This window comes from Podarcis vaucheri (genome assembly GCF_965113315.1).
Source record: "Podarcis vaucheri genome assembly, chromosome: 2".
NCBI lineage: Eukaryota > Metazoa > Chordata > Lepidosauria > Squamata > Lacertidae > Podarcis > Podarcis vaucheri.
The window spans coordinates 46,768,845-46,795,574 of record NC_138760.1 but is presented as its reverse complement, the minus strand read 5'-3'; the positions used below and the strand labels follow the sequence as shown (position 1 = coordinate 46,795,574).

At 41.9% G+C, this 26,730-nt stretch overlaps 1 protein-coding gene across 5 annotated transcripts in view; it reads right to left on the bottom strand.

The window, feature by feature from the left end:
* BRD4 (bromodomain containing 4) overlaps positions 1-26,730 on the bottom strand; it is a 73,513-nt gene that overhangs the window by 45,711 nt on the left and 1,072 nt on the right. For 4 of the 5 annotated variants that reach the window (XM_082213175.1, XM_082213179.1, XM_082213178.1 and 1 more), the window contains exon 2: positions 7,048-7,134. The gene's annotated coding sequence lies outside the window, so the exon portion shown is untranslated. Of the gene's footprint in view, positions 1-7,047; positions 7,135-26,434; positions 26,686-26,730 lie in introns of those variants that run through there. The other variant, XM_082213176.1, reaches the window with a different exon arrangement.

The window sequence follows — 26,730 nt, the reverse complement described above, 5'->3', positions numbered from 1 at the left end:
TTTAGTTTAATTCAATAAAAGAAATCATCCTTCCATAGAAATTAACGGATCTAAGTTAGATTTGTTCATTAATGTCAATGGACCTACTCTAAGTAAGACTAACTTTGGATACAACCCTATGTATGCTATTACAGTACTCCAACTAATTGGTTTCTAGTGTAATCCTTGATATCAAACTCCTCACATGTGGTTAAACAATGTCTAGCAGGTTACAGGGTAGCTGCGAAGTCTTGAATTGTCGGACTCCAGCAGAAAGATATATATAAGAATGTTTTACCCTTTCTGGTGCTTCTAGGCCAGTGCTTTTCTACTGTTGGATAACCTTCCTGGTTGTATTTATGTGCCAACTTAAGGACCCTTGCAGATCAGCCACAAAACCCATAGATACATGCCCAAATCATTAATACATGAAACACCTATCCAAAAATCTTCCCAAACCTGCCACCCTCCCATTAGCCTCAGGAAGCAGGTCCAAAACATCTAGAAGGGCATCTCTACACCATGTCCCAGGCATAAAAAACTACACTAAGCAGAGGCTATGTGGCATGAAAAACAGTTAAAACACAGTATTTGTAAATCAGAAATGGAAGAGGTGTTACAGTTTTAAAAATAGCTACCAACATGATCTCCTGAGATGTTATTGGACTCTAGTACTGATCCAACCCAGCCAGCATGGCCAATGGTCAGGAATGACAGGGGTTATAGCCAAACATCTTGCCAGCAACACCTACCCTACCCTAAGTATTATCAGCTTTTATTTTTATTCCCTTAGTCATATACAGTATTCTGCAAAAAAATTCCTTGCTCAAGGATGTAACTAGCCTGGACCATGATGTAACACCACCACACAGTGCGGTTTTTAACCCCAAAAGAGGATGGCTTAATAACAATGCTAAGCCAAACTGTGCAACAGTACATCATTGGTTCAAAAAACATTTGTGCATAACTGATTACAACTACTACAGTGGTACCTCGCAAGACGAAAAACTCGCAAGATGAAAAACTTGCAAGGCGAAAGAGTTTTTCATTTTTTGAGTTGCTTCACAAGACGAATTTCCCTATGGGCTTGCTTCGCAAGACGAAAACGTCTTGCAAGTTTGTTTCCTTTTTCTTGGGTTTGCGAAGGTAGGAGCTGTGCTGCCATTCCTATGGGAAACCGTGCTTCGCAAGACGAAAAATTCGCAAGACAAAAAAACTCGCAGAACGAATTAATTTTGTCTTACGAGGCACCACTGTATTATCCATTTGTTTCTGGATAGCAATTATATATTGCTACGGTGGGGACTGGATGGAAAGGGAAGAGCAGAAAGAAGAATGGCTCCCTTTAGAAAAAGTTCTCAAAACTGTTCAAATGGGCATAAATTGCTGACAACTGTGATCTCTAACAATGCTATTTTGCTCCCTTAAAAAAATGCGCAATGAGAGACCTAGAAGCCAGGTATGCCACCCTCACTACCTATTTAGAAGAAGAAGAAGAAGAAGAAGAGGAGGAGGAGGAGGAGGAGGAGTTTGGATTTGATATCCCGCCTTTCACTCCCCTTCAGGAGTCTCAAAGCGGCTAACAATCTCCTTTCCCTTCCTCCCCCACAACAAACACTCTGTGAGGTGAGTGGGGCTGAGAGACTTCACAGAAGTGTGACTGGCCCAAGGTCACCCAGCAGCTGCATGTGGAGGAGCGGAGACGCGAACCTGGTTCCCCAGATTATGAGACTACCGCTCTTAACCACTACACCACACAGTCTCTTGAATAAATAAAAAGGAACATTTAGAAGTAGAAATAAGATTGAGACTGGAATGTAGAAAGCTGTCTTCTACGGATTCAGACCATTGGGTCCATCTAGCTCAGTACTGTCTATCTACATTCACTGGCAATGGATCACTAGGGTTTCAGACAGGAGTCTCTCCCAATCCTAACTGGAGATGCCAGGGATTGAAATGAACACTAAAGCAGATGTAGGAAGAGAGTCAAGGTAATCTGTTAATTTTCAGTACTTTAAAAAAAAGTTACCATAAATATTTTATAATATGCTTTTATTTATTATATTTAAAATTAGTTACAAGTTTTACACTGAGAAGTCCATAAGGCAGCAATAAATTGAAGAGTTGGTATAATCACAAAAACCCAAGATCGATAAAAATGGCTATACTCTAACATTTACTTAAAATTACTCAGTCACCTAAATAAAAGTCAAAATGTCATATTCTTTTCTTGTGCTCAAGAAATTGATGTTTCTCCTCACTTGATTTTTCATAAAAGGTTTTTATTGTCTGAACACTTAACGCAAGTCAGCATAAAGGAAGATTCTGGAAACCTCATTAGGACTGATCATGCAACTGAACAAGAAACATCATATCAAACAGCAAGTTAAATATGTCTTACAATCCTAGCTCCAAATTTTAATGAGATGTTTCTGGTCCTTACGTTTTTCATGGAAAAAAGCCAAAATTGTGTAAAATTAAGCTTTTCAATGTGTTTTCAACTATGATTAGTGTATAGTGGCATGATAACAGAATGGATCAAGTACAGAATCCACCAAAATTCAAAATTAGCTAAACATATAGTACATGAAACATAAATAAAATGGTACATATTGAGTTTGTATATTTTAGCTAGAATTCCAGATGAGTTTACATAATTTTAAGGGGACAGAATTCCAAAACCCCTGTATAAAGTTTATTCAAGATTTACTATTTCTCTAAAGAAAAATAGCTATATGAAGCTTCAGTATTGAAGTCCTCCTGCAGCTAGCAGGTCTGTCTTCATTCTGGCCCTCCCTAACCATGTGAAGATCTCCTTAAAAATCTCAACATATAGAAGAATTTAACATGGGTATCTTCTCCCATAAATGTCTACAATCTTAGCACCTCTTACTTTACACCACAAATTACCAACATCTGAAGTCTCAAACTAACTTTCGTGAGCAGTCATGAGCAACCTGACTTCACCATTAGGTTAGCACCATCTAGCAGTAAGGACTTCATCATTATGGAGCGCATGCATTTGGGTACAAGCCACAATAAATTTCTTTTTTGGAAATTTTGCATAATAACAAGGTTTTTATTTTCTGTAGAACTAAAACCTAGGGCAAACATTTTATCACATCTTGATTAAAATTTCATGTGGCCACCAAAAAGAGGGAAGGTTGGGGGGCACACCAGTTAATTATCTCTGCATTATAGTCCCCCAAAGTAATTTACCCACAGTTGTACAAAATGTGGCAAAAGGTAACATGTGATACTTAAATTTCTGAACACTTGCACATTTTATCAAGATGTGACAAAGCACATCCAGTTTGTTCTACGTTTTATAAACCAAGCAAAAGCAGAATAAAATATAATAAATAATACGCATTATTATATGTGAAAAATATGGAGTTGTCGACTAAGCATGCAGAGTTGGAGACCACCAATCCTTGGCCATGCAGTGTTCTGTAGAAGAGAATTAATCTGGATGTAGTTGGGAAGTCATTCTCTTTGTTATGGATACAGCCAAAGTACAAATACTATTTACACCAAGCTATAATTGATTCCAATGCATATCACTAGTTCTACGAAGTTAGATGGATTATATGTAAGAGAGAAAGATTTTTATGGTTGCTGAGAGTAGGTGGGTTATGAGTTAAATGTATCAATAATTTAAGGCAGACTAGGGAGCCTCAGGTTACATCCAACTACCGTATTTTTCGCTCTATAACACGCACCCGATCATAACACGCATGTAGTTTTTAGAGGAGGAAAATCCGTAGGCATGCCACCCATAGGCATTCCCTCCATAACACGCACAGACATTTCCCCTTACTTTTTAGGAGGAAAAAAGTGAGTGTTATGGTGCAAAAAATACGGCAAGTTGTCCCATTTCTGCAGGTTGAAAGCCTTGTGTTGTGTGATTTCCTCGCCCTCTCTTCTCTACACACCCTTCCAAATCTGCTTCAGAGGTTTTGGGAAAACTCCAGAGCAGATCTGTGGATGCTGCAGGGGAAGAAGTCCCATTGTACAGGTGGAAGTACTTGGGCCAATGGCATAACTTCTTTGGATACAGGCTTTAAGGCCAAGTGAGGCCTTCCAGGCCGCTATATTCGCTCCACAGGATTATCTCTAGGCCATAGTCCTTTTCAGGCTACACCCCTTGCTGGCTGTGCTCTGTACCCTCCTTGAATACTTTTGCTTAGTTGAAAGTGTCCTGGACTTATGATAATGACTCTAGGTTGCCTGAGTTTTTGTGTGGCTGAAATGTAAAAGCAAGCCTAATAGACAAAAATCAGCAGAGGTTCAGGGTTACTATAATACAGGAGTGGCCAACTCCAAAGAGACTGCGATCTACTCACAGAGTTTAAAAACTGGGAGTGATCTACCCCATTTTTAGGGGTTCAGGTCAAACATTTTGAGCTTTTTTAAGGACGGAAAGCCCTGTTTTGGGGGGTTCAGGTCTAAGTTGTTGAGCTTCTTTCGGGGGAGCCAGTGATCTACCAGTGATCTACCACAGACATCCAGTGATCTACCACTTGGACGTGCCTGCTATAATACATTAAGATTATAAGTCAAGCCAGGAGGTGACAAGAATGGAATGAGTCAACAACTTGGAAGATGCAGAAAATATTTCAGCTGGGATGAGGATGAGTGAAGACTCAAAGTAATAATGACGGAGAAAATGGAGCACCTCCAGAAAGACTAATCAGGAATACAGATATCACAATGAAGTGTTGATATAATATGGAATCAAAATAAGAGAACTACAGAACGAAATGAACTATGAGGCAGTTAACATCCAAGATGAAAGCAGTAATTTGGAATTTTTTCTGTACACATTCCAAGTTGTTCCAGTTCATTAAATAGCTTGCATGATACTGATCAAATAACTTAAGGAACAGCAAGATGCTTACATCTTAACTACATTCACTAACTAGGCACATACTGCAGATGTTCGACAGTACACCAGTTGACCAAACTGGGGCCACGGTTTGGGAGTTCCAGGGCAAGCTACCCTCAGTGGTTCCCTCTCAATGATGCCCACCCCCTGCACCTGCTAATTGGAGGACAGGTGCATGCCTGTCCCAGGTGGTGCCTCAAACAAGTACCAGGGTAACACGGCACACATTAACTTGCCCATGCCATAATGTTGATTACATTGGGGAAGTGCTAGGGAGGACAGGTGCATGGACCAGGAGCTTCACTCATCAATACCAATAGGCTCCACCTCCATTCCCTTCTTGCCACCACCATGCTAATTACACTGGCCCTAACATACACATGTTGGGAATGGCACTAGCATAATGAACAAGGTGGTGGTGAGTAAAGATGCACTACATAGGGTCAGCCATCCCCCCCAGGTTGAGCCACATCTGCTATGGTGGTAGCAGTGAGCCCTGTTGGGGGTTCCATCATTCACTCAAGTGTGCCATGCACTGGTGCTGAGTTAGTGACCAAAAATTATTCAAGGATAGCTTAACCAGAAACACTCTTTGGCACTTCCCTCAAAAGACGTCTACCTAATTAGGAACACAGGCACAGCCAGATGTGTCAATAAAAAATAACGAGCATTCCTGCCTACACAAACTCATGCTAGTTGTTTGTAGCATAAAACAGGCGGAGGAGGAAGAGCCAACATTTGTAATGTTTCCAAGCCTGGTAGCCCAAAGAAGGTTCTTACACACCACAGGTGACTAGATGAGTGGCTACTCTGATAAAGGGCCTTTCTTACTGGAGTTATACAGTGGAATAGTGCTCAGCCTGTAAAAAGGTAAAATTATCATTAAAATTATTTTATTGTAAAAGATGAGGCAAGTGAGAGAAGGGGGGAGTTATATTACTTGCTGCCTGTAATGTGAGGCCATTACACTGTAAGTGACAGTGACACTTGAACAGTCATTGTTACACTGCTGCAGTTCCTGCATTAGCTGGAGGAAAAACACTGTCCTAGTGACAATGCAGTCATTGGTAGGGAAGCTAGATTTCTGCATAAAAGAAGGCCTAGAAGAAAAGAGGTATTAATGCCCTGCAACAAGATTAATTCTTTATTATTATTATTATTTAAAAAACCAATAACTCAACTGCAAGTAAAACATAGCACAGCATCCAGCTATTGTGTCCTGCCACTGCAAGGATTCCTGTCTGGCCAATGGAACTTCTTCCCTCTCTTTCCCTCATGTGTGCCCTTAGTCTTTCCTAGGAGTTTTCCTTAACCCCTAGGAGTTGTGGAGGCGAGATGGGGGGAAATCTGCTGTGCAAGCAGGAATGCTTGTTCTGATGGAACACGCTAACTGGATACCACTGGTGGTTGTTTAACCACCTGGGTGAATTTTTGTTTCCTAATATTTAGCTGTTGCTGTTGGAAGCTATGCAAATATATTCATATTTTGTATGAAGCTTTTAAATGCTTGCAGGTGGTAGTTTGGGAGTACTTGTTGATCTGGAACTCCTGTTTGATGTGCAGGTGGTAGCTGTAAGATGTGTTTTTTTTCCAGCATTAGCTGGTACCTCAACTACATTACATCGCTTCCTGACAAGAAGAACCTACTCTGTGGAATGTCTTGCCAAAATGGGATCTCATTCATTATATTGCTTTGAGTGGTTGATGAAGACCTGGCTCTTTCAAAAGGCCTTTGGGGTTAATTATGTAATTTTTGCTGGTTTAGAGTTCTATGCTATCATCTTCCCAGTTAGAATTTGTTCTGTTGGATATTAACATTAATTAGAGCATTTATGAGGCCATTTTTGTTTAAGTTTTTTTTTTTTTGGTAGAGATGTCCCAGGATGTTTCCAAGATTGGCTTGTTTCCACTCAGCTTGCTAAATTCCAGAAACCTTAGAATCTCACACAACAAAACAACATTTTACTGTAAATGATCAGTACAAGATGACTCACTCAGCTGTCATTGTACTAGTACCAAATCTAAAATTATTTTTAACTCTTTCAAACTATCAGCCATCCAATACCATTAACATACAAGAGCCTCGCCTCACAAGATAACCCAAGGTGGATACGCAAAAGCAGAACACCAAATTTTCATATACAAAAACACATTAAGTAACATATACACAAACACATTACCTTGAGGCAGAGTTTATCCTTGTCTGATTTCTCTCCTGTTTTCACTCTCTAATCTCCATTTTTTACACTTAACTACGAAGTGTAAATCTGCACAAAGAATAAAATATTAGATTAGTATAAAATAAAAAGAAATCAAGAAACAAAAATACAGTTTAACATTTCAAGTTCAACTTATGAAATTGTGAGGCATCTTTAAATTCAAATCCAGCCATGTAATTTCACTATTTTGAAAAGGGATGTTATGAAGGTGAGAACTGCCTTACTATGACAGCCCAAAAGTGTTCTGGTTCCATCAATGGTCAGTGAAATACCTTTAGTAAAACTTGTAAGCAGGGTATGAACACATTTACAATATCTCAATTTTTGCCCCCAGCATTAAGAGTTAGAGCTGTTTTGGCAGGCAGCTGTAGATGGATGTAACCTCTGTGCAGGACAATCCTATGTTGACCATTGTGGTTATTTGTGTTGACTTAGAAGTTACGGTTCACCTGCCAGTTTGACCTACCATTTGACACATTAAACACAACTACCAAGGGTAAAGGCTTAAAAAACGGATTTATTCCTCCAATACCAAACAGATCAGAGCTGGAGAAAATATAGCAAAGAGGAAATCATTAGTCTTTTTTCTCCCACGTTCCTACTAAACAGCAGAAAGGGAGGCCTGAACATTTATGTTGAAGCTTTAGTCAATTCACCTTCTCCACACTGTGCATGATTTTATACACTTCTTACTCATCTTTTCTCTAAACTAAAAAGCCCCAGATGTTATAACCTTTGCTCATAGGGGAGTTTCTCCATCCACGTGATATTTTTGGCTGCCTTTTCTCCCACTCTCATAACACTAGAACTTGATGCCATCCTATGAAGTTGAATGTTTGAATAAACAGAAGAACTTCTTCACACAGCACATATTAGAACTATGGAGTTGCTCCCACAAGATTTAGTGATGGCCACCAATGTCGCTTTAAAAGAGCATTAGCCAAAGTCACGGAGAATAAGACTAACAATAGCAACCACCCAGAACAGCTCTCTGTTTTACTTCCCCTCTTGGATGAACTGTGCCTTTGAATACCAATTGCTAGGAAGGAATCACAAATTGAGATAATGCTATTGCACTCAGGTCCTGCTTGTTGGTACCTGACCTTTAAAGCCCTAAAGGGCCTCAGGCCAGTATACCTTACAGGGAGTCTCCACCCTCATCTTTCAGCCTGAGGTCCACTTCCGAGGGTCTTCTGGCAGTTCTCCCATTGCGAGAAGTGAAGCTACAGGGAAACAGGCAGAGGGCCTTCTTAGTAGTGGCGCCCTCCCTGTGGAACACCCTCCAACCAGATGTCAAGGAGATGGAGATAAAGAACTACACAAGTTTTAGAAGACATCTGAAGCTCCTGTATCAGGAACTTTTTATTGTTTGACATTTCATTATTATTTTTCTTTTGCTAGAAGCCACCCAGAATGGCTGGAGAAACCCAGTCAGATCGGAGGGGAATAAATATTAACAACAACAACAACGCCTCCCAGATGCACCTGGTTAATGTTAACAACAACACAACGCCTTTCCAGAGGCACCTGGTTGGCTATGGTGAGAACAGAATGCTGTACAAGATGGACCTTTGGCCTGATGCAGCAGGGTATTTCTTATGCTCCTAGAATCATAAAACCATAGAATTGTAGAGCTGGAAGTGAACATGAGATTCATCTAGTCCAACCTCCTGCAATACAGGAATCTTTTGCCCAATGTGGGCTTGAACCTATGACTCTTAAGATTAAAAAACTCATGCTCTACTGACCGACCTATCCCAGAGTCTGTTAGGTGATAATACTATTCTGCCTTGAAAACACATGATTTGGGTGATCATGGTTGTATTAAACAGCACCATTAACGGCTTTCAACAGAGCTGTCAAACATGGCAATGAATGATACCTTTAGAAGTATACCACATGCCCTGGGATAAAAGTTATTCAACTGCCAATAGTGAATGACTTCTATTTAAGGAGGAAACCAAACATCATATCACAGTGATCTAGTAAACTCTTTCATCAACACCTTTTAAAATATTTTTTACCCACAATTGTGTCTCCACGTATCTGAACCGGTTACAAACTTTCCTTGAGTCAACCATTTATTGGCAATGATCCTGATGAAGTTAGTTATCTCACTGATTTTATCTGCTAAGTGTCATTCATGGAAACAAGGGAACCAATTACTACACCACCTCATGTAAACACTTCACAAGTCTGAAAACAAAGTCTACTGTCCCACCTCCCCCCCCCCATTAACCACCATGGTTTGGGCTGGTCCTGCAAATAACGATTGCAAACTGGGATCTGATCTTGGTCTGCAGGGCAAATGTAGGCCATGTTTTGTTAGTTCCTTGTAACAATGAACTGATTTTCTACAAATCAGGAAGAAATTCAGTAAGTGGGCTGTGCTGAGAAAGAGAGCTCATCCCTTAAACAGCTAGCCACAGCTCAGCATATGTAAACTGACCTTCTGTGTTTGATTTACTACTTTACATGTTTCATAAACGACAACACAGCAAACTACCATTTTGCTCATGACCAAGGCATGCACGACCACCAACACACGTGCCGTTTTCAGCCCTGGAAGGAGGCAGAACAGGCTTATGCATGCAATGATAGAGAACACAACCCCCACACAAACAGGGGGTTGCCTGTATTTTTCAATTTTCATTCAAATTCTGAATGTTCAGTGCCACAAAAAATGCAACCCATTCAAAAGGAATGCACAGATATTAAATTTAAACAGATTAGAAAAACCCCAAGTATTTAAAAGTTTTAGCCATAGAAAAACATTCTGTATTTCCTCTGAAACTCCTGTCTGTTATGCAAATAAATTGTAAAATGTTAACTATAGTTCAGCCTTTCACTTAGGAACAATCTTTAAGATTCAAATACACCAAGTATATCTACCAATAGAAAAAGTTTAAAAGAATTCACAGATAAATCCAAGTCAGTCTTACAGTGATTCCAGAGAGAAGATAAAGAAGTGCAGGATTACTGAATTGTGTTGCTCTATTTGAAAGACACTTATTTCCAAGATTTGTATCTCACCATAGAAGTTGCATATTTTAAAAGTAATATCGTGGCATCCAATGTTTCAAGTTTTCAACAGCTTGCCAATTAATAGGTCATATTACTCAAAAGAAGTTAGCGGAATTTTAAAGATGTAGTAGACAAATTCAATTTCTTGCAAATTAATATTTGCACTGCTTATCAGTGCAAGCTTACTGGCAGAATGAATGTTGTTCTACTTGTTTTCCTTGCAAGTACTATTGCTTCACGTTTCATCATCTCTTCAATGTCAATCGTTTCAGTACAATGCTGCACATTAAGGGGACAACTAAGAAACCCAAAGCTGTACTGTTTTACAAAAGATAGGGAATACTAAGGTTTTTTTAAAAAAGCCTGTATGGACTTTCAGAAACAGAGGGCAAGCTCCATCCCTGCATGGGTGAAATATCCACATGGTATAACAGAGCTTTCTGCCGCCCACACTTCCATGCACAATGGAAGAGAGGTGCTAAGCATTACAGTCAATGAGATGTCTCTGTGTGTGCCTCCTATCTCCTGTCCACTCCTTCACTCCTCTACTTGAATTCCCTAAGAGTGGCACACAAAGACTCCTGCTTGTACACATTAAAAAGGAAGGTTGTAAAGCAGAATTCTGTTATGCCCTTCAGAGATACCTCCACTATGATTGTGTGAGAAAGAATACACACTATTTATTAAAATATGACTTGACTCAAAACCCCAGGCTGTCCCCCCATTTTACAGGAATATATCATCAACATTTACCCCAATGCAAAACTCACCTATGGATATTAATGACAAATGAGCTTACTGGAAGCAAGAATTAGGTTACAAATTGGGTAGTATTTACTCAAATCTAATGCTCACTTTTTTGGCCAAATTACGTTCCAAAAATTAAGGTACGCATTAAATTCGATAGCACATTAGACTCAAGTAAATACGGTATGAAATCAACTCAAAGAAATTTTAATCTATAAATATTCACATTTTTAATCAACCAATATGCATAAACCTGAAAATGCCCCAAACCAAGAGTTCTAAGGGGGAAAATCTAGGGTGGTAACCTACTAAGCTATTGTGCAAACAGAACAACTTCTGCTCCCATGAGGAACTTTCCCTCCCATGAGCCCGCACCCTCAAAATGTGCTCTCAGTGCTCTGGAGGTTTTCCAACCCTCAAGAGCACATCTGGAAACAATTAGGGGGGGGGGTGGAAGTTCCATCACACAATGAGAAGAATCCTTACTTGATTCACCCATTCATTTTTATTCATTAATAACAGGGGCCAGTTATATGCATCTACACCTCAAATAATGAACACAGTAGCCTTACTTGAACATTAGAACATAAGAAGAGCCTGCTGAATCAGGTCAACTACCCATCTAGTCCAGCTTCCTGTGGCCAAACAAAAGGCCTGTGGGAAACTCGCAATGACAATTGGAGCACAAGAATCATAGAATCTTAAGAGATGGAATGCAGGAATCTCAGCTAAAGCATCCATGACAGATGGCCATCAAACCTCTGCTTAAAAACCTCCAAGGAAGGAGAGTCCACCACCTCTTGTGGGAATCTGTTCCACTGCCAAGCAGCTCTTCCTGTCAGAACACTCACGCCTCCTGTGGTTTCTAACACGGAGTGTGGAATAACACAGAATGAGCAATACATGCCCTGTTGCTCCCCCGCCACGTGAATTCTCGCATATTCACACACACAATACATATCTTACTCTAACACACACCCCACATACTTGAGCAACCCCATAACATACAGAAATGCTCATATGCTGAGCAAACAGAGAAGCCCTCATTGCTCCTTCTCTCCTCAGACAGGTTTTTTTCCTCCTAAGGCCTCGCCACAAAGCTGACAAACTGCCTGGATACCAACTCCACATAGCTCATGAGCAACAAATGGCCAGCTGAATGGGCCTAAAAAGTTCAAGCAGCCAGATTTTCTGTCTGGGTGGACAAGCCGAGATTATAATAGGGTCATTTACCACTTATAACAGATCCATTAGAACAAACTCAGCTGATATCCATTACAGATTGCTTTCAACTTCGCACATAAGCTGAATAGATTTCCACTCCTACAACCAGACTTCACCTTTCTTCTTCCCCGCCCTGCAACTGTCTTGCACCCTCAAAATCTACCCAGGAACAGGCAGGAGCAAGGAAAGAAAGAATGACAGAATCATAGAATTGTAGAGTTTGAAGGGATCCAGAGGGTCCTCTAGTTCAACCCCCTGCAATGCAGGAATCTCAACTAAAGCATCCATGACAGATGGCCATCCAATCTCCGCTTAAAAACCTCCCATGAAGGAGAGTCCACCACCTTCCAAGGTAGTCCATTCCACTGCCAAACAGCTCTGTCAAAAAGTTCCTTTTGATGTTGAGTTCGAATCTGCTTTCTTGTAACTTGCTTGCACCATCTTCCATGTGACAGTTATTTGATGGCCATATCTCCTCTCAGTCTCCTCTTATCCAGGCTAAGCATACCCAACACCATCAACCATTCCTCATAAAGCTTTGTTTCCAGACCCTCGATCATCTTGGTTGCCTTCCTCTGCACACATTTCAGCTAATCAATATCCTCCTTAAACTGTGGCGCCCAGAACTGGACACAGTACTCCAGGTGTGGTCTAACCAAGGCTTAATACAGTCGTATCTTGGTTTTCGAACAGCGTAGTTCTTGAACATTTTGGCTCCCAAATGCCGCAAACCCGGACGTGACTGTTCCTGTTTGCGAACTATTTTTGGGAGCTGCACATCCGACAGGGCTTTTGCAGCTTCCGATTGGCTACAGGAGCTTCCTGCAGCCAATCAGAAGCTGTGCTTTGATTTCCAGAACGGATTCCATTCGACTTCCCAGGTACAACAGTACAGTGGGACTATGACTTCCCTTGATTTGGACACTTTACTTCTGTTGATGTTGAAAGATTATGTCCCCACTGTGTTAATGGAATTCTATTTGTGCAACACTGAATTCTGCATCATCACCACCTCCTCACTGGTATACATGCATGCTCTGTGGTGTGCTCTGTCAGATTTAGTTTGCTTTTCCACCACTTACACTCAAGTCCTCCATCTGCTTGATGTTCTTCAACTTCGCAAAAATCTAAAAAATATCCTAAACAGTCACAGGGTGGATGCAACCCATCAACTGCTTCACTCAGTTTCCTACTGACCTATTCCACCTAGCCACCAAATAAAAGCAGCAGACAGCTTTGTGCACTCTTCATTAATGAACAGTTGGTCAATGAACAGATGCATGGAGATGCTCTTTGTGGCGTGAATGTAAAATTGCAGATGAAGTTATAGATAATAATGTTCTATCTTGTTAGGAAGAAGAAATAATCACCTCAGGCAGTATCTAAAGAAGTAGTGAGAGTTCATGACCTGTTAACAGAAACTGAAACCTCCACATTTCATGTTTTTCAAAGTGAGACAATTAAAGGCAAATATGTAAGAAAAAACGCGGGTGGCGCTGTGGGTAAAAGCCTCAGCGCCTAGGGCTTGCTGATCGTAAGGTCGGCGGTTCGAATCCCCGCGGCAGGGTACGCTCCCGCTGCTCGGTCCCAGCGCCTGCCAACCTAGCAGTTCGAAAGCACCTCCGGGTGCAAGTAGATAAATAGGTACCGCTTACCAGCGGGAAGGTAAACGGCGTTCCGTGTGCTGCGCTGGCTCGCCAGATGCAGCTTTGTCACGCTGGCCACGTGACCCGGAAGTGACTCCGGACAGCGCTGGCCCCCGGCCTATAGATGTGAGATGGGCGCACAAACCCCAGAGTCTGTCAAGACTGGCCCGTTCGGGCAGGGGTACCTTTACCTTTACCTATGTAAGAAAAATAATTGGCCTGCAAGTATTCTAGTTTTAACTAGGGGAATGTTATGCTAAATTACATACAACCAAAATGTATGGTTAGTGAACATTTGCTATTATCAACACAGGTGGCACTGTGGGTTAAACCACAGAGCCTAGGACTTGCCGATCAGAAGGTCGGCGGTTCGAATCCCCGTGACTGGATGAGCTCCCGTTGCTCGGTCCCTGCTCCTGCCCACCTAGCAGTTCGAAAGCACATCAAAGTGCAAGTAGATAAATAGGTACTGCTCTGGCGGGAAGGTAAACGGCGTTTCCGTGCGCTGCTCTGGTTTCACCAGAAGCAGCTTAGTCATGCTGACCACATGACCCAGAAGCTGTACGCCGGCTCCCTCGGCCAATAAAGCAAGATGAGCGCCGCAACCCCAGAGTCATCTGCAACTGGACCTAATGGTCAAGGGTCCCTTTACCTTTAATACTGTATACTAGTGAATTCCCCCAACAGAGAGAGGTACCAATGACAGAGAGCTATGTTGTTGCTGCTATGATTATTATTTATTATTAATATTCTAGTTTTAGCTATAAAGAGAATTCAAACAGATGAGATGTTTTTTATTTTAATCCAAGTGCTATATTAATGTTATGAGACTACTTTGAAATTTTCCCAATTGTTTAACCATGGGATTGAGTACTTCCTTCCTTCTGACATGCATGTCACATGCCAAGTTAAACCAATGTTAGGGCCATCCAAAGATACCACTTAACAAGTTCCAAAATGTTGTTTCAGATCATGGCTTAAGTGGGATCCTATGTTAGCTCTAACTGTAATTAGCATGGCTGCCAATGTAACGGGTAACTATGATTAAGCCTGGGAGTGGAGTGAGAATAAATACTCCAGAATCAGGGGACAGAAAGACTATTCCATTTGACTGCATGGTTAAGTAAGTAATAAGCAGTGATACATCTGAACTGGCCCTTCCTCTCAATGTATTATGTTGTATGTTAGCTATTTCCACAAAGGAAATCATAGCACAGTTTCAGACAAACTGGCCATGCAAAAGTCTAACTCCAATACTTTCCACCAAATAGGGCCATGTGGCTTGAGCTTCTGAAAACAGATAGTCCCACACTCTCGCTCTTTAAGCAGCAATTATCTGTAGCAAGAGGGGAGGAAACGTTTGCAACAAAAATGAATAGATTGCATCACTACCTACACAATGAAAATCCAACATTATGCTTACAGGTATGGTATCACAAACAGCTAAAGATAGTGCTAATGTTGTCATCTTAACACTTCATTTCCCTATAGTTCCAAAATAAGTATAGAATGCTGTGTATGTAGTAACAATGCTATTGGTATGCTAGCATGGTGGGACTCATTCACAGCTGGCTGGTGGAAACTAACACTTGCCTATAAGATTCAACCATACTTTTTAGACCCATGCCCAAAAGGCAACTGAAGTATGTATTAAAGCACTAATCAGATACACAATATGCTACTAAAGCACACAATTTATTAACTTGCTCACCTGCATTGCAAGCACTCCTCAGACTGGGGGGAAATAGCAACCGTATGCCACAAAACGGCAAATGCTATGCCTAGTGGATGAACCATCCATCTCTCATGCCACGAGGACCTATCCTGCAGGAATTCAAGTACCAACTGTTCTCCAACAAGGCATTACATACCATCACAAGCTTCACCTTGAATCTTTAGGTGAGGTTTTTCAATGTAATCGGCCCCTGCTCACGTAACAAGATTAAATTTTGACCAGTTACCCCATGCAAAACAAAAAATATTCAGCAACTTGACATTATCCCATATAATTCTGAAATGGAAATATGCATGCGGACAAAGACGGTGCCCAATCAAGCTCTGGGAGAAGGTAAAAGTGGGCTACTGCCAGTGTTAGAAATTCAGATATATAAGCTAGGCACCAGATGGCATCTTAAATCTAGCTTACAGTTGCCACAATGGTCTATTCACTAGAGGATTGAACTAGATGACCTTCCAATGTTAGAAACTCAGATATATAACCTAATTGCCAAACGGCACATTAAACCTGGGCTGTAGTCGCCACAATGGAATGTCGAGGTGCTGTTCCTCCTCAATGGGATGACGATTTTGATTAATTCCATTTCTATACTGCTTTATATTTTGAAGAACAAATCTCAGTTTTACAACAAATTTACAACATATTAAAACATCAAATAAAACAATCTAGAATAAAACTAACTCAAACTCCAAGAAAAATATTTCTAATACTACTACTACTACTACTAATAATAATAATAATAATATATTATTTTTACCCCATTCATCTGGCCACTCTGGGAGGCTTCCAAAAAAAAATTAACAATATGTTAAAACATCAGTCATTAAAACCTCCCTAAACAGGGCTGCCTTCAGATGTCTTCTAAATGTCATGTAGTTGTTTACTTCTTTGACATCTGGTCGGAGGGCGACACTACTGAGAAGGCCCTCTACCTGGTTTCCTGTAACTTCACTTCTCGCAGTGAGGGAACCGCCAGAAGGCCCTCAGCGCTGGACCTCAGTGTCCAGGTTGAACAATGGGAGTAGAGACGCTCCTTCAGGTATACTGGGCTGAGGCCATTTAGGGCTTTAAAGGTCAGCACCAACACTTTGAATTGTGCTCAGAAACGACCTGGAGTCAATGTGGGTCCTTCTCCAAGTGACATTTTGCTTTCCCCAGTCACCAACCTGGCATCCAGAGATCTCCATATGGTCGCAACTAGACTCACACCAGTTGCAAAATGGCCTGCCTAATTTAGAACACTGGACTCCCTACCAGCACTACAATTCTACAATTCTATGATGTCAACTACACTGCTTGCCTATTACAACAATTCACTTATCCCAGTATGCATGAATGAGAAACACACACAGTGGAAATGGTATTAACTATGGACTAAGTCAGAGGTTTTTAAACCATGGTCTGTGAGAACCATTTGGGTGGCTTGTGGAAAGGCTACAGCACAGTGAAATATACCTATAGCTGTGATGATGGAGGATCCCAGCAAGGGGTCCATGATTCGTGCAGCAGCATAGAAGCACAAGACATGCCCAGCCCTGCAGAGCTGCCTAGATATAAGCCACTAATCCAAATTTCACTCTCACATCAAACCAGCATGCTTTATATTGGGAACTGATACCAATATGCTTAACAACTATTCAAGAATGAATGTGGACATGGAAATAAACAAACAGCACGGATACTGGCTGGGAAAAGCTACTGAGTGATAGTGCAGAACTCTGAAAAGCATGGACATGTTTGTTCTCTATACTTCTTGGCAAGCAGCAACAAAAACTCTGCTCATTATACAAGGATTCATTTCTCTCAAAGCAAAAATTATGCAACAGTCTGTAACTATTTGATGAGCATTTCATTAACATGGCCACAGGAATGGATTACACCTGAACAGAAGGAAAGCAAAGGACGTAGGTTTCTGAGGTAAGTCTGCAGCTGAAGAGGCAAATAAGGACAGGTAGCACAAAACCATTTATAAACGGGGAAACAATGGTAGTTGCTAGCCTACCCTGCTACAATCCCAAACACATTCAGTAGATGACTTGATAATATGAGTATAAAACCAGATTCAGTTGCCTGCAAGGAAGACAAGCATTGTTTTTATTTATATTTCACGATTCTCAAGTCTTTCCAAGTCATGCTTCAGTTCTCTGTAAAGCCATGCTGCATTCCAACACATTTCTTTGCTTTCGGGACATAGCGTCTCCATCAGAAAAGGACCTTGCACTCTGATTTCACAGTGAAAGAAAGGACTTGGACAGAAGGCATCAGAAATACTTTGCACCCCAATTTTAAAATATATTGGCAAACACAGGTTTTAAAATAACTAGGCCCCATAACTTAAGATTCTAGCCCCTGTTTTACCTCCATGAGGCAGTATGCTTCCAAATACCAGTTGCTAGAAACCATGGGAAGGGAGAGTGTTCTTTGTGCTCAAATCTTGCTTGTGGGCCACAGGCATCTGATATGATTACTGTGAGAACAGGATGCTGGATGGGCCACTGGCCTAATCCAGCAGGGTCTTATGATGTTCCTACTATTTATTTTATACTTTTAAACTAGTGTTAGAAATGAGCCAGGTGAGTTTTGCGACTTGCGTTGTGTCCAACTGCGACCATGTGGAGATCTCTGGATGCCAGATGGGCGAATGGGGAAAGGAAAATGTCACTTAGAGAAGGATCTGAAATATTTTCCGTGAAGCTCGAATGTGTTTTATTCTGGATTGTTTTATTTTATATTTTAATGTGTTGTAAACTGTTTTGAGATTTGTTCTTTAAAATATGAAGCATTATTGAAATGAAAAATATTAATAATAAAAAAATCCCACCAGAAAAAGAAAGGCACGTAAACATTCCGCTGTGGCGACCGTAACCTAGGTTTAAGGTGCATTTAGCAATTAATTTATATATCTGAGTTTCTAATACTGATTTTGACTGCTCTCTCAATGGGACTTGTTATTATTATGATGTTTCATTTCTATGCCATTTTATATTTTAAAGAAAAAAATCTCAAAGAGGTTTACAACACACTGAAATATGGGCTCCTTGGAGAAAAAGGTGGGATATATAAGCAATAAATAAGCGCTTCTGCTTAGGAAAGCTGGAGAGGCCAGCCAGATGGAGATGTCAGTCACCAACTTGGCATCCAAAGATCTCCATGTGGTCGCAATTGGACCCGCACCAGTAGCAAAATGTACCTGGCGCCCGGCTAGTTTCTAACACAACTTCTCTGCCAGTGACAGAAGCAGCAAGAAGGGCAGAAAAGTAGTGCAGGCAGCAGCAGCTATGGAGACAACACTATAGCAAGGCAACACTTCTCAATAAGCTGAATAGTGGAAGCCATATTAATGGGAAAGTATTTACCTTCTACTTTAACAAACTATACTATAACACAATCACAAAGTGAAATTTATAAGTACAGTAAGAACCACTTTTTCCAAGACTATATCTGAATGAACTTCTACCTAATAGATTTAAAACAGATTTAATTACTCTTGCCATATAGAGACAAAATTGAAAGCAATTTCCTTAAAACTAACTTATTTTGAAATAAATTATACTGATTTTGGTTGCATTCCTCTGATTCTATGCCAAGGCTTCCTGCACAGAGATCAAAGATAAGCAATTCCTATAAACTAAATACAGATTAAGAAAGCACAAATACTAACTCTTTTGGAGTCGAACTGATCATTTATCTCATTGTACAAACAACAAAGCAGATGACAACTGAAGAGGTATACTGGGTCTCATCAGCAGTGTTAGAAACTCAGGTATATAAGCTCATTAAACCAAAGTTTCAATTTCAGTCACCAAAATGAAATGTCTAGGTGCCATTTTTTTCTTTTTCAAATGATGGATTGACTGTGATTCTCTGTTAAACATCTGGCTAGTTCAGATGACAACCTTACACTAGGTTAAGAACTTTGAGAACTCACTTTATCCAGATACAGTCCACATATATGGTAAAGGTACCCCTGACCATTAGGTCCAGTTGCGGATGACTCTGGGGTTGCATGCTCATCTCTAGGCGTTTGTCTGCAGACCGCTTCCGGGTCATGTGGCCAGCATGACTAAGCCACTTCTGGCGAGCCAGAACAGTGCACGGAAACGCCGTTTACCTTCCTGCCGGAGCAGTATCTATTTATCTACTTGCACTTTGACATGCTTTCGAACTGCTAGGTTGGCAGGAGCTGGGACCGAGCGATGGGAGCTCACACCGTCGCGGGGATTTGAACCGCCGATCTTCTGATTGGCAAGCCCTAGGCTCTGTGGTTTAGACCACAACGCCACCCACATCCCTTAGATATATGGACTGATACCTATTTTTCTTAATGTTGACAGACCAGGGCAGTGGGGGGACAATCTACAACAATTAAGTGTAACATTGTTCACAGCTCCTACCCAGGCTGCACAGAAAAAGCACTTTGGTTCCATAAATTCATTCTGATTGTGCATATATGAGTGATAGAATTCTACAGGGTGGGGTATTAGTGTGTGAAAACAGTCAGGATGCAGTGATCCATAGGCATGTCCCTCCACATGATGGAGATGTCAGAAACCATCCTGGCACTTGGCTAATTTCAAACACTGCTCACCAGCTGCACTTTATATACTACTACAACCCACCAACCTTACAATTTTGGTGGCAGTTCTTAGTGATATGACTGACTCTGTGCAGGGACCGTTTAAGAAAAATTATGGGCAGATGCTTGAAAGTATGGGAAAAGCTACTTTTGAGATAGTTTTAAGATAGAAATGGAGCCATTCATTGACCCTGAACTCATCAAGGTAATGGTAATATTGGTTATATATTTTCAACACTTGAGCAGCTGATGAATAATGTAAGTCCAAACAATTAAGGGACAGAGTTCCTCTAAATCCCAGGATCTCAAAAACGAGCAAGAAAGTGCCTCAGAGAGGCATAGTGTCCAGCTAAGCTTCCCTTAGTACTACTACTTTGGGCAATGCTAGCACTTTTCTCATTGATGTGGCCTTCATTTTACTTCTGAGCCAATACTGTCAGGGGTGAGACTGAAGAAAGTGGTCAAGTAGCTTGGCTGGGTTCTACATGTGTGGTTAACAGTTGCTACAGGAGAAACTCTGGCATGGAAAATAAACTGGCAGGGCTGAAACCCACCGCAACTCCTACAACTCTCAATTATAGTGCTTGGTAACTGGGATAGTCTAACTACTAAGCTTCGCCCCGCAATTCCTGGAACAACTTACTGATCAAACCTTTGTGTCCTGGCAAGATCATCTGAATGACTGCTCATCCAGTCTCTCCCACTTTCCTTTCCCACTTCTCCTGATCTTATACCGTATTTTTCGCCCCATAAGACGCACTTTTTCCCCTCCAAAAATGAAGGGGAAATCGGGGTGCGTCTTATGGGGCGAATGCCTGCAAGCCTCGCGCGCCCGGCAGGAGGTCCCACCGGGTGTGCGAGGCTTGGGGCGGCAGCCTGTCGCCCGAAGCACGGGGAGCCCTCGGGAGGGCTCCCCCTGCTTCGGGCGAGTGTCTGCAAGCCTCGCGCACCCGGCAGGAGGTCCCACCGGGTGCGCGAGGCTTGGGGCGGCAGCGGACTGCTTGCGCGCACCTAGAAGCTTGAGCTCAGCACGCCCCAAGCTTCTAGGTGCGCGCAAGCAGTCCGCTGCCGCCCCAAGCCTCGCGCACTCAGCGGGACCTCCTGCCGGGTGCGGGAGGCTTGGGGCGGCAGCGGACTGCTTGCCGGCATGCAGAAGCTTGGGGCGCGCTGACCTCAGCTTGCCCCAAGCTTCTGGATTAGCGCAGGGGTCCGCTAGCCCTGGGAGAGGCGCCCGGCTCTCCCATGCTAGCGGAGACCTTGCCGGCACGCAGAAGCTTGGGGCGCGCTGAGCTCCGCACGCCCCAAGCTCCTGGTGTAGCGCAGCGCACCTGGGGGGGAAATAAATTTTTTTTCCTTTATTTCCCCCCCTAAAATCTAGGTGCGTCTTATGGGGCGAAAAATACGGTACTTCTGCTGACTACTACCTAGACTGAGGTTGCTTCCTGATGCATTCCTTGTTCTCATTTCCACCTCTCCTTTTCCTTCCTAGAAATGTATAATGTCCAGAACAATTAAAGTTATTTGACTCCTTCAGCAAAATAAAATAAAAATGTATCCTTTAGCATATAAAAGTGTGCTGTTCAGTATACTGAAGAAAATTACTAGGCAAACATGATTACTCAGAATTAGGACCGCCATTTGATTACGGCTTGCTTCCAGGTAAGTACACACAGGATTGGAGCATCAAAAAGATAAATAGCACGAGTTTTGTAGCAGTGTATGACCCGGTTTGTGTTTCAGTTAATGCTGGTGCATGATGCTCAAAATTCCTATTTTGCTCCTCCCCACACTAGGACCAACAAACCACAAATCTTGGCCTATTGTGTTGTCTAATCCAGGGCTTGTGGTTTGCACAAAGTACAAGTGATAGCAGAGTTTGTTCCTAGCTTACTGTTCATGGTGTGTTTTGGGGAAACGAACTAAGAGCACAGGTTTAGACAACACGTGAAGCAAAAGCTTGTTTTTATTGCTCCCACAGTCATGATCAGGAACATGAGAGCAAACAGTCTCCACTACCATGCTACTAGTGACATCAAACCACTTTGTTAGCAGCACCAAAGTGATCTGCACAGGGCAGTGTGTATGGAGATCCTGGCCTGGGCTGCCCAGAAGGCAAGACCTCCCCCCCAATTGCACCCTTGCTGATGTGGTCCACAGGAAAGCAGAGCAAGAGCTTAGCTGGAGGAGTTGACAGAGGAGGCGTACAAAGCACCATCCAACTGCCTGGATTTGGGTAGCATCTACTCTTTAGGCTTTTTTCCTCCCGCAAAGCAGCAGAGCTTTATGATCAGAGTTTTCCTTCTCTGAGACAGGCTACCTTCCCAGGTTGACAAGCCCCACCTGCCCCTCACTGCCCTCTACGGCAGGTGCAGAAACTGCATTCTTGACCACTGTACTGACTACTGATTTTGTCCATTCAATTCACATGTAGGGAAAGTCCCTAATTCACCTAAGGGTTGAGACTCATCAGCTACCCTCACCAGGTTTAGCCAGCCAATCAAAGCAATTCCTGGGAAGCAGCTGCCGCCACATACTGACAGCTTCTAGGAGCCACTGGTGAAAACTGAGTGCAGGGTGAAGACCAAAGGTAGACAAACTACCCCAGAAGGAGGACAACATGTCTCCCACCAGAGGTATTACTCCTCCCCCAACATCCCCTATACCCCCATACATTAAACCACAGTTAAACATTTACTAAGGTTTAACATTAGGTGTGAACACACCTTTCTGGTCTGAAGCAGGCATAGGCAAACTCTGGCCCTCCAGATGTTTGGGACTACAATTCCCATCATCTCTAGCTAACAGGACCAGTGGTCAGGGATGATGGGAATTGTAGTCCCAATTTATCTGGAGGGCCGGAGTTTGCCTATGCCTGGTCTGAAGTGAGATGTGAAAAGGACAGTCATAAGGCAGAGGCCATGTCAAAAAGACAGCTGCTGCAGGGTACTTGCTTCTACTTATCTCCACGCTATTTCAAAGGTTACAAGAAGAAAGCAGCATTTCACAAGCAAAGACGACCATTTGTAGTACATGAAAATGTAGCACACTCTATACAAAATTGTGTCTTGACAATACAAATTGTCTTAAAACACATTTCACTCTTTTTTTAAAAAACCTGATAATTTTGGGAACAACTTAAAAAACAACAACTTCAAACAAGGGAACTGGGTGGAAATGCCTTATGCGGGAACGTACCATGCGTAGTTCTCATGATCATACCAGACTGGGACATTGCTGTTTAATCATAAGGTAAGAATTGGAATGGCCCAGGTGCTTTGATGGATACTTAAATATTTAAACCACTGAAGATTCAAGAAAATTCTCCTTTCCCAGCCATTTATTTATTTATTTTCCCAGCACCCACGCAAAGCTGCAATCGTATAAGTAAATCACATGTAAGTTGTGGGTCTAGTACATAGAGTTTGACAAACTCAAATACATTAAGTCAAAAATCCATATTCCTAAGACCACCACTAAGTTCCACGTAAAGATATACAACTGGTAGGAACTAAAGATGGATTTACACTCTTACGTAACCATACGTTCTGCCAGAACAGTACTACAGTAGACCACCTGTTCTGAAGACTCCTACAGTTATGGCTGCATGTGCCGTCAGACGGGTATGAGTAAGGGTCTCCTTCAAACCAATGAGATTTAAGAGGGCTACACAAAAAACAGCAGAGTTCAATTTATCAGATTGTGTGAACTGAATACAAACTACAGCATTATTATAATTATTATGTTACGTTTGTATACTGCCCTTCATCCAAAGATCCCAGGCCAGTTGACAAAAGAAAAATGCAAAATGACAACAAATTCCATAACAAACTGGCATGTCAAAAGGATGCACTTTAGACACACTTCCACATGCCAGCAAATTCCTAGAATGCTGCTAATGCAGACTGAACTACATCCCTAACCTGCATATAAGAACTCAAACGTGCTTCAACTGTATCACTGCCTCACTACTAGCCCTTTGCACTAAACTAAAGATAACCAACGTGATGCCCTCCGTATATTGCTGAACTACAATTCCCATTGCTGACCATTAGACATTTTTATTTTGGCTAATATAACCAAGCGAAACCTCAAATAAATAAAGGAAATAAAAACTAAATGATTTAACCTGGGGAGATGGGAAATACAAGAAATTGTAGATTTGAATTACACTGTACACTGGCAAGCATACCTTTACATCAGTGTTAAAAACTGAGATATGAAAGCTAGGAACTAAAAGGCTCCTTAAACTGAGGTTATGGGCGCAACAACGGAATGTCTGGGTGTGCTTTTTTATAACAAGAATACAATACAAATGAATTAACTTCAGCTAAAATATTAAGTTCATTTTACACACAGTCTAGTCCTCCCCCTGCGCACCCCCCTAATATTCTTAAGAGGGTCTCTTCTCCAGTCTTCAAAGAGTAGCAGGAAGTGGGGAGGCAGAAAAAGGTCCTCCTTTCCTTCCACTCTGTAATTTTAATTTGAAATCTCAGGTGCAGTACTGCCCCCAGAGCTCAGAAACTGCTTGCACTAATGAAATTCCATCACAAAATGTGCCAAGAACAATGGGAATTTCAAACACTGTTTCACCTATATCATGTCTACTTTGTGCATTATATTTTTCCTATATAGACATGCTGACAAAACACGTACACTTTTGACTTTCACAAGTCATGGCTTTATGCATTCTTGAAAATATACAAAAATTATAAGCAAGTGTTTATGAAGCAAAATGGGCAGTTTTTATACAAGAAAATGTATGAAGCAGCTTTTGCCTGAAGTACAATAATATCAAAGGCAATACAACCTTTGATTAGCTGGAATTCTGTAGCTGTACAATTGACCATCTTGTGTAGGCAAAACCATAGTGAAATTTCATGTACTGTGAAACAAACTGTGACCATAAGAAATGTTCTACTGTGATGCTAGTTTAAGCTGTTCCTCATGCATAGCTGCATGCTCCATGGAGTTCAGATGCAATTTTAAAGTCTAACAACCATAAACAAAAATGGCTAGTGGCCAATCCAAACACTCCATAAATATTTTTTCCCATGGAAGCAGGTAATTTCCTTCCACATCATTATTACATGGTCCTGGGGCAGCAGGTTCACTTTCAGCAACCCAATCAGTAGCCTGCAACCACTGGTATAATGAAAGGAATAAAATTTACCTCTGAAAGCAAACAAACTTATTTGACTGTCCCACAGATAATAATTCACCCCACAACTATTATAATCTGCTGCAGGTGAGAGAAGGGATAAAGAAGAATCAGGAAGAACTACACAAGAGCCAGGAGGTCATAATACAGTGATAACTGCTTCAAGAACATATCTGAGCCCAGCCTCCATATAGTTGGGACTATTGCAGCTGTTGGGACCAGAGGGATATTAATTAACTTATGATAAACTGTTCTTGTTCAGTTCCAACTTTACTAAAGCACTGGCAAATGCATTCTCAGGAAAAAAATCCTCTGCAAGAAACCAAGAGGGGAAATTACCATCATTACAGAGTAATAAAAACAACAACTGCAGGTCAGGTTAGTGTGAGACTCTGCCTATGTAATAGGTTGCATGCTATATCCACACTGATTTACTGGACAGCACAATTCTAAGCTTGTTTATTCAGAAGTTCCACTGAATTCAATGTGGTTTACTCCCAAGTACGTTGAGTTTGGACTGCAGCCTTCACCTTGAAATGCGCAATTTAGCATTTTCAGACTTGGTCCCTATTTCACTACTGCAACTGTATAACTTAAGGTGAATAATCACTTTGCCCCCAAAGAAGCCTACTAGCAACGTTGATCAATTTTTTTTGGAAATTATTATAAACTTTATTAGCTTAAATTAAAATTGCAATAAGACAAGCATTCAGCTAAAAGAAAGCAATGATGACAGCTGATTTTATCATAACACGCACTATGTATATGAACACTTACAAAAAGCATCCAACATTATGTAAGGACCCATCTATACAAAAACCATTATCACCACACACAATCACTAAATATCCACTTATGTTACTACTAAGTGGCCACTCTCTGAGGACTAAATAAAATTTTTTAGTTTTGCAGTTGTTCTAACAAACGGTAGTCTGTTCTAATCATGATCCACTTCTACCTAGTGAAGCTTTCCAGACCTGCTAAGAATGCAGCCCTCAAACCCCACCCCACTAAAGGCTCCTCATTTTAAGTGCAGGGTTTCTACTGGACCACCCGTCAGGTATCTGCGTTATAATCCAAATCTAGCGTTAGATCCCACTGAACTACATGGCACCGCTTTAAGGCTTTTGTTGATTTGTTGACTGCGGGGGCAAAGGTTGGGAAGGGAGAAAGGGCCATTACGTGTGGTCCTCTCCTCACAGAGGCACAAACAGCGCGCAGCCGTTTGTACGTACTTAAATCGGGCAGTTAAGGAATCGGCACCCGGCAACGCTCCGAATCGGGTCGCAAGCGAAAGATCCGCTGCTGCCTCTGCACACCGTTGCCAACTGCGGCCTTGTTAGGCGGGACGCCGCTTGCCGCGCATCCTCCGGGCCTTTCGCTATCAGGCTACACAACAGGAAGCCAATAAACGTGCCGGTCCCGAGCCAGGAGACCAGCCGGCACAGCCCCCCCCCCCGCAACTCGCAGGGGGCCAAGGCACGGCCAGACCCGCTCACGGGGGGAGCCAGGCGGGGGCGGCGCCGGGCAG